This window comes from Myxine glutinosa, chromosome 9, assembly GCF_964187855.1.
Source record: "Myxine glutinosa chromosome 9, kmMyxGlut1.1, whole genome shotgun sequence".
Lineage (NCBI taxonomy): Eukaryota > Metazoa > Chordata > Myxini > Myxiniformes > Myxinidae > Myxine > Myxine glutinosa.
In genome coordinates this window covers 79,439,360-79,453,441 of record NC_136269.1, presented here as the reverse complement: position 1 = coordinate 79,453,441, position 14,082 = coordinate 79,439,360, and the positions used below count along the sequence as shown (strand labels likewise).

At 44.5% G+C, this 14,082-nt stretch overlaps 1 protein-coding gene across 4 annotated transcripts in view; it reads right to left on the bottom strand.

The window, feature by feature from the left end:
• LOC137435293 (uncharacterized) overlaps positions 1-14,082 on the bottom strand; it is an 89,186-nt gene that overhangs the window by 51,760 nt on the left and 23,344 nt on the right. The window lies entirely within an intron of this gene.

Genomic DNA, 14,082 nt, shown 5'->3' with positions numbered 1-14,082 from the left:
AGACGACTTTGCTCTGCTCGCTCTTCCGCGTCCCTCGCGCCGCACCGCCTTGTTTTTCTATGTGCCATTGCGTCCTTTCCGCTGTGCTTGTTGTGCTTTATCTCTCCTCCCCGCCCCAGGACCATTTTGGAGGCCGAACTGTGCAGCACCATCGACCTGTGCAGCATCCCTTCACGTTGCTGCCATGTCATTGTCACACCTGTGCAGCCGAACTGTGCAGCACCTTGCTGCCATGTCCTTTTGCTGCACCCTCGTTGCACCTGTGCAGCCGACCTGTGCAGCACTTTGCTGCCACAAACCTTTTTGCTGCACATTGTCACTCATTATGGACCACACGCTTTGTGGCCTTGCACCTCTGCTGTGCGGCATCTTGCTGCAAAATCATCTTGCAGCTCCGGACCACTTGTTTGAGTGGCACTGATGCCACGCAGTTGGACCACGTGAGATTGGCCCTGCATGGCAATGAAAAATAAAAGAAAGTGTGTGCATTGTTTTACTATCGTGTACTAGGGATAAAGCAGTTCTGCAAGTTCAGATGGCCCCGATTCTTCAAATGGCCTGTATGCCGGTCGGGGGGCCAGCCGGTTTGTTATATGCACACAGAAGAAGCAAGATGCAAGATGCAAGCAGCAAGTGCCATTTATTGAGTGTTTTTGTGTTTTCTCTCCACTCCAATCTTCTCTTCCAAAATAAACAGGTCCTGGGTCATAGCATTGTAAATAAAGTTAAGTTCTGTGCTTGTAAATATAAGAATGTGCCCACCGGCTATGTGATTAGTTTGAAAATTCCGGAAATACTCGGGTAGTTGTGGGTGTGAAACTGTTAGATAGCTGTTCAACGCAATAGGAGGGACGTACTTAGTGTTAAAAATGTCGCACACATGGGTCAGAGTAAATGCTAGGGGGAACCACAACTATGTGTCACATTTAAACGTAATGTTAATGTTGCATGCCAGGCTCTACCGGTCGTTCCACCGTTGGGTTCGATTCGGGACGAGTCTGGTGAGAGAGGGGTGTAGTGTTGCGGTTTTGAGAATAAAGGATGATCCCCTCGTAGGTAGACACACCACAACATGAAGCCTCGCGATAGTTCAGTTATTTCTTAGTAAATGTAAGGTAGTCTCCTTTCCTGTGTTCGTTTTGCGTTGAGCAGGCCCGTGAGTAGGGCGGTCTTTTGGGTTGAAAATGCCACGTGGTACGCCTTCAACAAGTCTGGCAAGGCCGAAGGGACGAGCTGCAGCGGGAGTGGCCGGTAAGCAACGAGCCGCCAATCAGGGCTTGAGGGGAGTGGCTTACCGCGGCGGCAGGAGGTGGGGCTTGGAACATTCTGGTAAGATCAGGGAGGTGCCATATAAGGTCCTGCCCCGAGCCCATTAAGCAGAACGCACGAGAGTTCATCAAACAGAGTTCGTGGAGCAGAGTTTGAGAGAGAACGCGGCAGAACGGGTGAGAGCAAGAATGAGAGACGAGGAGTGAAAGTCGCCCAGCCCTGACAAGTCAAAGCGCATGCATTGAACTATTGTAATAGCCTCGTTGTACATGAACTCTCCCCGTGCCCCGTGCCCTGCGCTGTATAATCGCGCTTTTGGAGGCGACCCATTCCGGGCCACAGACGCGCGATTTCCTCCTGCCTGCCTTCTCCTGCATACGTGCCGTGACCGCCAGATGGCTACACCACGAGCGAGCCATTCTGGAGCGACTGACGCAAAGCGCGTTTGGCGCTGGGGCACGGTGATGTTACTTGGCACGATGACATTAGAGATGTTGTGACTTGTGGGGAGTCTAGCACGGCACGGTCACACACAAAAATAAATAAAAGGTAACGGCACAAGTCACGTGATACGCATACCGCTCGGGCGTACTCGATTAAGCGTGGCTTGTGCGAGGCTCGGTCCCCGCTTTCGTGGCAGCGTGGGTTAAAGGTACGTGCGACGTTTACCCGATACCCTTTTTCACATTTGCTCTGGAAGAGGCGATTCGGCCTCGCGGACCCGAAGACCCAGGGGAAAAAAAGGGGGTTTAATCCCCCCTTTGTAACAGGAACGGGCTTCGGGAGATCCGCAACAATATTATTGGCACCTTTTAGAAGTTGTTAGAAATTCTTGATGGATCTTGATCGGATCCATCAAGCAGGTGATTCTCCTTTACTTTGGAATTGAGCTCACCTGTGGGTTGTTGCAGGTGCCTGCAACATAAAAATCACTCATTCAACCAGTTTGAATGGAGAAAAGGAGTCATTCTGCAGATTTGTGTCACTGTGTGTACCACAATGAGCATGGAGAAAATAAAGAAAACCAGAGAAGTGTCTGAGGAGGACAGACACAAGATTGTCGCCAAGCATGGACAATCTCAAGGCTACAAGTCCATCTCCAGAGACATTGATGTTCCTGTGTCCACCGTACGCAATGTTATCAGGAAGTTTAAGGCACATGGCACTGCAGCCAACCTCCCTTGACATGGCCGCAAGAGAAAACTTGATCGAAGATTGCAGCGAAGGATTGTTCGAATGGTGGAGAAAGCACCTCGAACAACTGACAAACAGATTCAAGCTGCCCTACAGACACAAGGTACAACAGTTTGAACTCGCACCATCCGTCGCCAACTCAATGAAAGGGCATTCTATGGTAAGAGACCCAGGAGGACCCCACTGCTAAGAAAGCCTGACTGGAGTTTTCCAAAACACACCTGAACAAGCCAAAATCCTTCTGGGAGAATGTCCTGTTGACAGATGAGACCAAAATTAGAGCTTTTTTGTGAAGCACATCATCTCCATGTTTACAGAAAACAAAATGAAGCCTTTAAAGAAAAGAACACCTTCCCTACAGTCAAACATGGAGGAGGTTCGGTGATGTTTTGGGGTTGCTGTGCTGCCTCTGGCACTGGGTGCCTTGAATGTGTGCTCAGCATCATGAAATCAGAAGATTACCAAGGCATTTTGGAGCGCAATGTTCAACCCAGTGTCAGAAAGCTGGGTCCCCATCGACGGTTATGGGTCTTGCAGCAGGCCAATGACCCCAAACACACTTTTAAAAGCACCCAGAAATGGTTCAAGACAAAACGCTGGACTGTTCTGAAGTGGCCAGCAATGAGTCCAGACCTAAATCCCATTGAACACCTGTTGGGGGGGGGGGGGGGGGAGTGGGGAGATCTGAAAACAGCAGTTGGGGGAAGGCACAGCAGTTGGAGGAAGGTACCATTCAAATCTGGGAGAACTGGAGCAGTTTTCACAAGAAGAGTGGGCCAAATTGCCAGTAGAGAGGTGTCGGAAGCTCATTTATGGCTATAGGAAGCGCTTGTCTGCAGTTATTTTGTCCAAAGGTTGTGCGACCAAATATTATGTCTCGGGTGTCAATAATTTTGTCAGTCATTTCTTTTTAATTTCCGATTTTAAAGGCTAAATATTAAGTTCTGAAACAAAAACAAAGGTTCTGTAATATTAACAGTGAAATGAAAAATCGGTCAGAGACCGAGGACTTGCCGGAATGTACTTTTTTATCGGCCATTTAGAACAAATATGGCGGCCGAACTATGTGATACATGACGTCATCATTAACATATTTTATTCCCCATGGAGAGTTCTTTACAATGAGCCATACCTCAATTTTTTCTGTTCAGGACTTTTGGAGATGTGGAGGTGCAGAGTTTTTCGGTTTTTCCAAGATGGCGGCCGACCACGTGACTGATGACGTCATCATTAACATATTTTATTCCCCATGGAGAGTTCTTTACAATGAGCCATGTCTCAATTTTTTCTGTTCAGCACTTTTGGAGTTATAGTGGTGAAAATTTTTGCCGTTTTTCCAAGATGGCGGCCGACCACGTGACATATGACGTCATCATTAACATATTTTATTCCCCATGGAGAGTTCTTTACAATGAGCCAAGTCTCAATTTTTTCTGTTCAGCACTTTTGGAGATATAGTGGCGCAACGTTTTTCGGTTTTTCCAAGATGGCGCCAGAACCACGTGACTGATGACGTCATCATTTACGTATTTTATTCCCCATGGAGAGTTCTTTACAACGAGCCATGTCTCAATTTTTTCTGTTCAGTACTTTCGGAGATATAGAGGTGCAAAGTTTTTCGGTTTTTCCAAGATGGCGGCCGAACCACGTCACCGATGACGTCATCAATTGGGCACAGTCTATTCCAGGGCAAGACCAATATGTGTGCAAAGTTTGGCGATTCTACGTGCAACGGTGTAGACGCAGTGCTGCAAACAGACAGACAGACAGACAGACAGACAGACAGACAAACGAACAGATCAACATACTTGCCGGAAAATTTTTTCCGGCAAGTAATAAAGAATTGTGGAGACCAAATACTTTCATCAATTTCAACTTCTTTTTGAGAAAATTGTGTGTGTTATTTGAAAAAAGTGCAAGGGTGCCATTATTATTGACCACAACTTCTGATTTACGATTTACATATACTGACTTACGTCAATGATTTTGACACTGATTACACGACGACTACTGAATTACTGTTTTACTATTTACTATTACTATTTGAATTATTATTATTATTATTATTACTAGCGTGACTCAGCACGCTACGCGCGCCTCACCACACGTCGTTTCAGAGGGGTAGGCATCTTTGACCATTTCGGTGTCTTTTGGGTCTTCATGGTGTTTTGGGTCTTCAGGGTGTTTTGGGTCTTCAGGGTGTTTTGGGTCTTCAGGGTGTTTTGGGTCTTCAGGGTGTTTTGGGTCTTCAGGGTGTTTTGGGTCTTCAGGGTGTTTTGGGTCTTCAGGGTGTTTTGGGTCTTCAGGGTGTTTTGGGTCTTCAGGATGTTTTGGGTCTTCAGGGTGTTTTGGGTCTTCCGGGTGTTTTGGGTCTTCCGGGTGTTTTGGGTCTTCATGGTGTTTTGGGTCTTCAGGGTATTTTGGATCTTCAGGGCCATTTGGGTCTTCAGGGTGTTTAAGGGTATTTTGGGTCTTCAGGGGTCTTGGTGGTCTGAAGGTTCTTGGGGGAATTAAAGGGTCGTCAAAGGTCTGAGGGGTCTCAGCAGTCTTAACGCAATTAAGAGGGTTAATAAAGAGGATGGTAATTTTATTTGAAGAACAAGAAGACGTTTTCGTCGCATATAAACATAGCGACATACATAACCATATCTTTGCTCTATTATAATAAGATTATTATTACTATTATTATTATTATTACTATTATTACTTGCAAAATCGAAGATTTTTCAAATATATTGGTCGGTTGCGTTTGTGGTTCTGTCTTGTTTGTTTGTTTGTTTGTCACCGGCCTACAGGTCACAATTTTCAAACGATCTTCACGAAACTTCACCAAATGGTAGAGATGGTCATAAGCAAGAAGCCTATTGTTTTTGGGGTCAAAAGGTCAACATAGGCCAAAGGTCACCAACTTTGCCAAATTTCTAAAATCCTCAATTTTCATCCAATTGACTTGAAATTTGAAGAAAACTTGCATATCTGGTCACTGAATTCAACCACCCAGTATTTTTGAGGTCAACATTGGCCAAAAGGTCAATAGGCCAAATTTCTAAAATCCTGAATTTTCATCTAATTGACTTGAAATTTGAAGAGCATTTGCATATCTGGTCACTGAATTCAGCCACAAATTATATTTTAGGTGAACATAGGCCAAAAGGTCAACATAAGTGAAATTTCTAAAATAATCAATTTTCATCCGATTGACTTGAAATTCTAAGAGGATTTGCATATATGGTCACTGAATTCAACCACCAACTATTTTTGAGGTCAACATGGGCCAAAAGGTCAACATAGGCCATGTTTTTTAAATCCTCAATTGTCATCCGATTTACTTGAAAATTGAACAGCATTTGCACATCGAGTCACTAAATAGGGAAACTAACTATTTTTGAGGTCAACCTTCCAAAATCATCATTTTTCATCTAAAAAAGTCACTTTTCTTCCTATTGACTCGAGCTTTGATCAAGATTGTCAATTTTAATCTTGATGAAATGGACAATTTGCTGCATCAATGGAATCTTTTTTGGGGGGGGGAGGGGTAGATTTTGCAAGTATCGTGCTCTGCATTACGTCTTCTTGTTTATTTATTTACTACTATGTGAATTACGACGACGACCGATACACGACATAATGATTATGACAAGCGAGTACAGATTGTGGATGCAAGTCTGGTAAGGGGTCAGTGTGAACGTGAGTTCGGATCCATCAGTAGGGTTGAGGATCCATCGGTGCCAGAAAGGGTGTGAGAGTGAGCGTGTGGGAGAGGTTGGTCAATGTTGTGAGGGTGTGCATGGGGACCAGAGTTTCGGTCAACTGGAGGGTTAATAATTCATCAGAGCCAGATGGGCCATGTGTGCAAGGTGGGTGAGAAGGAGGTACAACAACGCAGTGCCTTCAAAAAGGGGGCACGTAAGATGACCGAGAGAAACAGCCAGGTAGCAAAACACAGTGCTGTATGTCCTGGGGATGTACTTCAGCAGGAAAAGGATGTGAGGAGGAGAGCTAAACGGTCAGGTATGGGAGAAAGGGGAGTATGGGAGAGAATGGATGTGAGGGCAGGGATGGAGGGGGAGCATACACCAGAGACAAACTTGACAAAGCACCACCAAGTTTTAGAGGAGGGAGACAACTTTTAAAGTTAACTCTTGAGGTTGCACACTTACACAGCAAGCATTATTAGTTAGCTTCCTTCAGCTTATGATCAAAACAGCTTTCAGCTTGGAAGCCAGCTTTGCTCTGTCTAACGTACAAAGATGAAAGCCACACCCTTTGCTATTCCAGATATGCACGCTCAAGTTCAATGCACTTTAGCCAGTGGTGTGAAGCATACAAGATGATAGTACAGTAATCATCAGCGCTGAAAGAACGCAATGATGCCTGCATCTTCATGTCATACATAGTTTCATACCGACATGCTTACAATGGTTAAAATAGGAATAGGCACTCAAAACTTCCATCATAAGCTGATGAACCTCCCATGGAGGTTTTTCTAGGATAACATGAAATTTTATAATTACAAGTATGCCTGTAAGTGAAAGATTCACTTGCATACTCTTGGTCCAATGTACAGTTCTTAAATTGCAGCAACACCTTCATATCATTGTCTCAGTGAGGAAAGTGGGTGGTGTTACTTGGCACGATGACATTAGAGATGTTGTGACTTGTGGGGAGGCAAGGTCATACAAAAAAAAAACAAAAACAAACTGGAAATACCCCAAGTTCTAATGCATACTTCATATTGGAAGAAGTTTCTCGACAAATGCATTCATGGTTCTTAGAGGAGAGGATTGGGGGTTGGGGGTAAAAGATGACAATTTTGCTTATGAAAAAAACAATTTGGAATAAGTTGTAAGCAAACTTGTCTGCAGTAGGAGAGGCTTCTATAATGAAGCTCCAGCAATGGCACACTGAAAAAAAGCAACTTTTATATCCATAATTTTGTTGCGCCAAAGTTTTTAAATTTTGATGCCACATGAGCTTATTTCATGCTTTCAGTTCAAACAATATATAGAGTATTCAAAAAATAAAAAACCTCCAAACTGATGAAAAAAAACTCCAAAAATCCAGATAAAATGTGAATAACCAGATTAACAAATCAACAGAGAAAACCAGAACGGCACTCGGTAGAGAGCACGTCTGCCAAGCTGAGCAGTTTACATTTCAAATCCCACTGATAGACCAGATCTGGATTCGGACCTCAACCAAAATCTAATCGACTTGCTCTTGTCACCTAACCAAACTCACCCACCTAATTTTGTTACAAGTCGTCCACAAACTTTTGAGATATCCTGCTATATATGAAATCGGTTTTAGCACTTTCACTCAATGGTGAAGAATCACTTCAAAACGCCTTCTCTGATCCAGATCCAGATCCGGATCTTCACCAAAATTTAATCATTTCGCCCTTGGCACATATCCAACCTCTCCACTAAATTTCTTGCGAATCCATCCACAACATTTTGAGATATCCTGTTTATAAACAGACAGACAAACAAACAGATGAAAAATCGTTCAGAGTACTGGATCCAATAAAATGTACCTTTTTTTTAAATCGGCCATTTTGGATCAAAATGGCGGGAAATCTATACATGTATAATGTATATACGCTAAGCAATGGAAGGTAACCGAGTAAGTGTATGCATATCTCTTGTCCTTTCAGAGTTATAGTGGTTTGAAATATATTTTCAATGAAAACTTGGCCCCCTGACTTTTGACCCCAAAAATAATTAAAACGAAGCATTTTGGACCATTTTATGCCACATGTTATTTTTCGGGAATTGAATAATGAACATTTTGGTGTTGGTTAGAAGGGAATCGGATAATGTTTGACAGTTATTAGTAAAACAAAAACAATTTTTGACCTGGAGTTTGACCTTTCAAGGTCACTCAAGGTCAAAGGTCATGGTGCCAAATGAAATGTTGTATGTGACTTCCTATATGTCAGTAACTAAGTGTATGCATATCTCTTGTACTTTTAGAGTTATAGTGGTTTGAAATATATTTTAAATGAAAACTCGACCCCTGATTTCACGTTTTGGGTGACCTTGAGCTTGACCTTGGGCCTAGAGAGTTAAAAATTGGACACAGTCTATTCCAGGGCAAGGCAAATATGTGTGTAAAGTATAGCGATGCTATGTGCAACGAGGTATACATAGTACTGCACACAAGGACAGACAAACAGACAGACATACAAACCAACCAACCAACCAACAAACTTGCCGGAATTTTTTCCGGCAAGTAACAAACATACATGGGTCAAAACATAACCTCCATCCACATTTGATAGCGGAAGTATTCAGATGATTCTCCGTTGCAGTACTTATGTATTCAAACCCTTTCCCCATTAACCCTGGATCACTTCCAAAGCAAATTATTTGTCTGTGTTTTTGCTCTTTTTGCTCAAATTTGAAAGGTTCCAAAAATATGTGTAATAGTTTTCATCTGTATGTAATCAGTGGTTTAATTTTAAAATGAAGCTCCCCCACTTTTCTAAGGGGGTTTAAGGTGCAACTCACTTGGTCAACCAACAAGGTAAACATGAAGACCAAGGAGCTTTCCAAAAATGTCAGACATTAAAGTGGTGGAGAAGCACCGTTACAGGAGAGGGTTATAAGAAGATTTCAGTCACTCATTATCTGTTTCAGTACGGTGAAATCCATCATTAAGAAGTGGAAGATGTATCATACCACCCAGACTCTACTCAGATCAGATCAGGTCGCCCATCCAAACTCAGTTTTTTTTTTTTTTTGTTTGTTTTTTTTTGTATACAATATCGAGGCTCGTGAAAGAGCGAACATTAATCACATGAACACACAGAAAGACAAACCGACACATAAAACATATAACATAGGGAGCGGTAGACAAGATGGGGAGAGAGGGGGAAGGACACAAACACAACATTTGAGAGCAGGGTGGGGCAAGCAGTGGCCGGGCAGTGGCATGGTGGCATTTGAGATTTGACATTTGACATTTTGAGAGCATTTGAGAAATCACCACATATGGCATTTGAGAGCAGTGGCCGGGCAAGCAGGAAACTGGTTTAGAATGTCACTGTAAATCCAACAATTAGTTTGAAAAATCTGCAAGGCTTTTTGTCCAATATGAGGGTCAGTGCTCAATCAATAAACAATATCCGTTCCTTTCACAAAGCTGGCCTCTATGGACCAGTAGCAAGAAAGAAGCCATTGCTGAAAAAAACCCCGCATATAAAAGCTCGCATCGAGTTTGCGAAAAAAGCTTCTTAATGATATTGCAGGAATGTGCAGAAATGTTTTCTGGTTAAACGAGACAAATACTGTACTGAACTTTTTTGACTAAATTCAAAGCGTTACATTTGTCTGGCGCAAGCCTAATACTGCATATCACCCAGTCAACACCATCCCTCCTATCAAGCATGGGGATAGCAGCATCATGTTATGGGACTGCTTTTCATCAGCATGGACTGGCAAGCTTGTCAGGATATAATGGACAATGTATGATGCAATGTACAGGAGAATCTTTGATGAAAACCTGCTTGAGTAAGCCATGAATCTGTAACTGGGTAGGAGAATCACATTTCAGCATGACAATGATCCAAAACACAAAGCTAAAGACACAATGGAGTGGCTGAACAAGAATAAAATAAATGTTCTAGAGTAGCCCAATCAAAGTCCTGACTTGAATCTAACAATTGAACACTTATGGCTGGATATGAAGATTGCAGTCCATCGACGATCCCCATCAAACTTGAGATCACGGCGAGGTCACGTCTTTTCGAAGCTGTTCCATGCGCTCACGCTTTCGAAGCTAAGTGATCTTTCTCAATTGTGTTTTTGTCGAGACTGTATCTATCTTTCGGTGTATGTCCCTATAGCGTATCTTTTGGAAAATTTTCGGTGCTAATTTTTCGTACATGTATACACAATCGTCGGTTAATGCGTATCGAGTATTCTGCGGCCTAGTACTCGTAAGGCTTAGGCTACCGTACCGTCTCCGACCTTGTGGTTTTGTTTTTCTCTCAGCGATTCGTCGAATGCGCTGCAATTATTTTATTTTCGTTCTCTGTTTCGTCCCAGTCATTCACCCCATACCTCCTTGTTTAATATCTATACTCAAAAAAAAAAAAAAAAACCCAAAAAAAAATTTCTTTCCCAGGTCTTATTCGTTTATTTGTTGTTCATATTTGTTCGTTCGTTCTTCGTTCGCGATCACGCGATCACGTGGTTAGAAATGTATAATCTCTCCCATGAACAACTATTTTCTCTCATATATTATAACACCCTTTTCTTCTTTTCCTACAAAAGGATGCTTTCGTCTCGCTCACCAAATCTATTCGTTCCAAAATATATATATAATACCATCTCTTACAGTTCCTCCTTTCTACATTCCCTAAACTATCCAGAACTCCACCCCTCCTCCAGTGTCCTCAAACGTATTTTTGACTCGAAGGTCTCAAACTCATTTTGCAAAAAATGTTCGTTTCCCATGAATCGTACACTTTTCAAAATCCAATCTCACCCCTCCCCTCCAAATCCTCCCAATCACCCATCCCTTTCAAATCTCCCCCCTTTCCCCTTCCCTCCCCTCCCTCCTAAACTCCCCCCACACCCCTCCCCTCCGAGACTCTCCCTCGCTCCTCCCCTCCTAGACTCCCCTCTCACCCCTCCTCCTCAAAGCATCCTCCCTGCTTCTTCCCCCTTCCAACTTTCACCTTCATCTCCCCCAACCTTCTGCCTCGCTCTTCCCCCTCCTCAAATAACACCTCACTGTGCCTCGCCCAATCTCCATCAAACCTTTTGTCCGCCCCATTCTTCCCTTTCTCCAAGCTATTCTGAAATCTCTGAAATCTCTGACACACCTTCAACAGCTCTCCCTACCTCTTCCTCCTCTTCCACATCTTACCCTACCCCTCCCCCCCCCCCCCCCCCCTGTTCTGGACCCGATGCTCCCCCTTCCTCTTCATTAACGGTATGGACCTGAAACATCCGGGGCCTTCGCTCAAACTTGACTGACCTCTCCATACAGGTTGCTTCTGACAAACCAGATGTGATCTGCTTAACAGAAACTTTCCTCCTTCATGATGTCTCTGATGCCTTGGTATCTCTCCCAGGTTACTCCCTCCTCCGGTATGATAGACCTGAGCCTCGTCCTGGAGGTGGGGTTACTATCTTTATAAAAAACTCTCTTCCTCACTCGCCCTCCACTGCCCTCTCTCCACCTCACCCCCAGGAATACCTTTGGCTACGGCTGCCCCTTCGCTCCCACCTTTTGTTCATATGTGTGTTGTACCGTCCACCAAACAGCGATGACTCCATCTACATCTCGCTGTCTGATAATATGGACCAACTTCTATCTACCCATCCCAACTCTCTCTTCCTCATATGTGGTGATTTCAATTGTCACCATGCCAGTTGGCTGGGTGTGCGTACCTCTCTCACCAGCCATGGCTCTTCAGCAAAGGACTTCTGCGACTCACTGGGACTGACACAATCTGTCAATTTCCCGACCCGGATCTGTCAACAGACCATCTTCTCTTCTGGATTTGGTTATGACAAACTTCCCTGAAAATGTCTGCTGCTCTTCTTCTGCTCCAATCGGCTCATCTGATCATGTGCTTGTCAAAGTGGACATCTCTCTGACCATTCTCAGAGAGCCTCCTCAGCGTCGACGAGTCTGGCATTTCACTCAGGCCAACTGGCACGGTCTTCAAGCAGCCATCAATCATCTGGACTGGTCTCCCATCTCTACCGCCTCTGACATCAACTCATCCTGGGAATTCTTTCAAAGTAAATTGCTCTCTCTCATGCACAGATTTATCCCATCTCGTCTTCAGTTGTCATACCCTTCCTCCCGTCCATGGTACACGGAATCTTGTGGTGAGGCTGTTGCCCTGAAACAACTTGCTTTCGTCTCCTGGAAAGCAAATCCAACGGAAGGAAATCTCATTTCCTTTCACAAAGCCCGAAACAAGTGTGTGTCCACCCTCAGGAGAGCCAGGAAACAATATCTCACAGTTCTCAAGACCGAACTCTCTTATCTGTCTCCCTCTTCCAAATCCTGGTGGCGTCTGGTCAAATCTGTTTCTGGTGTTTGTTCCCCCTCCATCCCCTCCCTCACCTCAAACGGCTTAACGGCTGACTCGGCACGTGAAAAAGCTGAATGCCTCAACTCTGTATTTGCCTCTAAATCTTGTGTCCCAAACCCATCCCTCTCTGTACCCACCGTACCCAGTCGTACCCAGCTGCTCCTGGACTCTGTGTCCTTTCCTCCTGACAAGGTGGAAAAGTTTGTCAACCCTCGACTCTGATTCTGCAACTGGTCCTGATGGCATCAGCCCACGGGTCCTAAAATCATGTTCTTCCGCTCTTTCACTCCCTTTCTCTGTTCTCTTCACCCTCTTTTGCTCAAGGTCATCTGCCATCTGCTTGGAAATCAGCCAACATCACCGCTTTGCACATAAAAGGTGCAAAAACAGATCCCAGCAACTACAGACCAATCAGCCTGCTCCCAATTATCAGCAAAGTCATGGAATCCATCATTGCTTCAGATATGAAATCTTTCCTCTTCTCCAATGGCTTGATCTCTGATCATCAATTTGGTTTCAGACCTGGTCACTCTACTCTGGACATGCTGCTTCTGCTTTCTCAAAAATGGATGGAGGTCCTCAACGCCAAACAGGAAATTAGAGCTGTCTCCCTTGACATTTCACGTGCCTTCGATACGGTCTGGCACCCTGCTCTGCTCACCAAACTCTCCTCCTTTGGTATCCATGGAAATCTCCATGCATGGCTGGCGGACTTCCTCTCTGGTCGTAGTCAACGTGTGGCCCTGAATGGGTTTCTCTCATCTCCTCTTCCTGTTCAAGCTGGAGTTCCCCAAGGTAGTGTTCTGGGCCCTGTGCTTTTTCTGGTCTTCATCAATGTTCTCTCTGACTCTCTTGAAAATCCTCTCTATCTCTTTGCTGATGACTCTACTCTCTGTCGCTCCATTCCTCATCCCTCAGATTGGCAGTCTGCAGCCTCCTCACTCTCTGCAGATCTGGACAAAATCACAGACTGGGCAAACAAATGGAACATGTCTTTCAATCCTGATAAATCTCACACTCTTACGATGTCTCTCCGAAAAGACCGACTGGAAAACCCTCCCATCCACTTTCTGAATAATCCTCTCCAAGAAGTTCCGTCACTCAAGCTTTTGGGTCTCACTATTTGCCATGATCTTTCCTGGGAAAACCACATTTCAAATCTGGCCTCCAAAGCCAGTCGCCGACTGGGCATCCTCCGTCGTGCGAAGTCCTTCCTTGGCACACCTGAGCTCCTCACCACATACAAGGCTTTCATCCGCAGCTCCATGGAATACTGCTCTCCCCTCTGGTCTGGTGCTCCTGCCTCACACCTAGCCCGTCTTCACGCTGTTGAAACCAAAGCGTTCAGAATCATTGGAATCTCCCGTGATGAAGCTAACTCCAAGGGCCTTTCACTCACACACCGCAGGCAGGTTGGTGGTCTTTCCGTCTTCTACCGTCTCCTCTGGCCTTGCCCCCGCAGCCCTCTCTGGGCTCTGTCCCCCAAATATTCCTACAGGTCGCACAAGATCTGCCTGCAACCCTCTTATGGTTAAACTGCCAAAATCAAGACTTTCTGC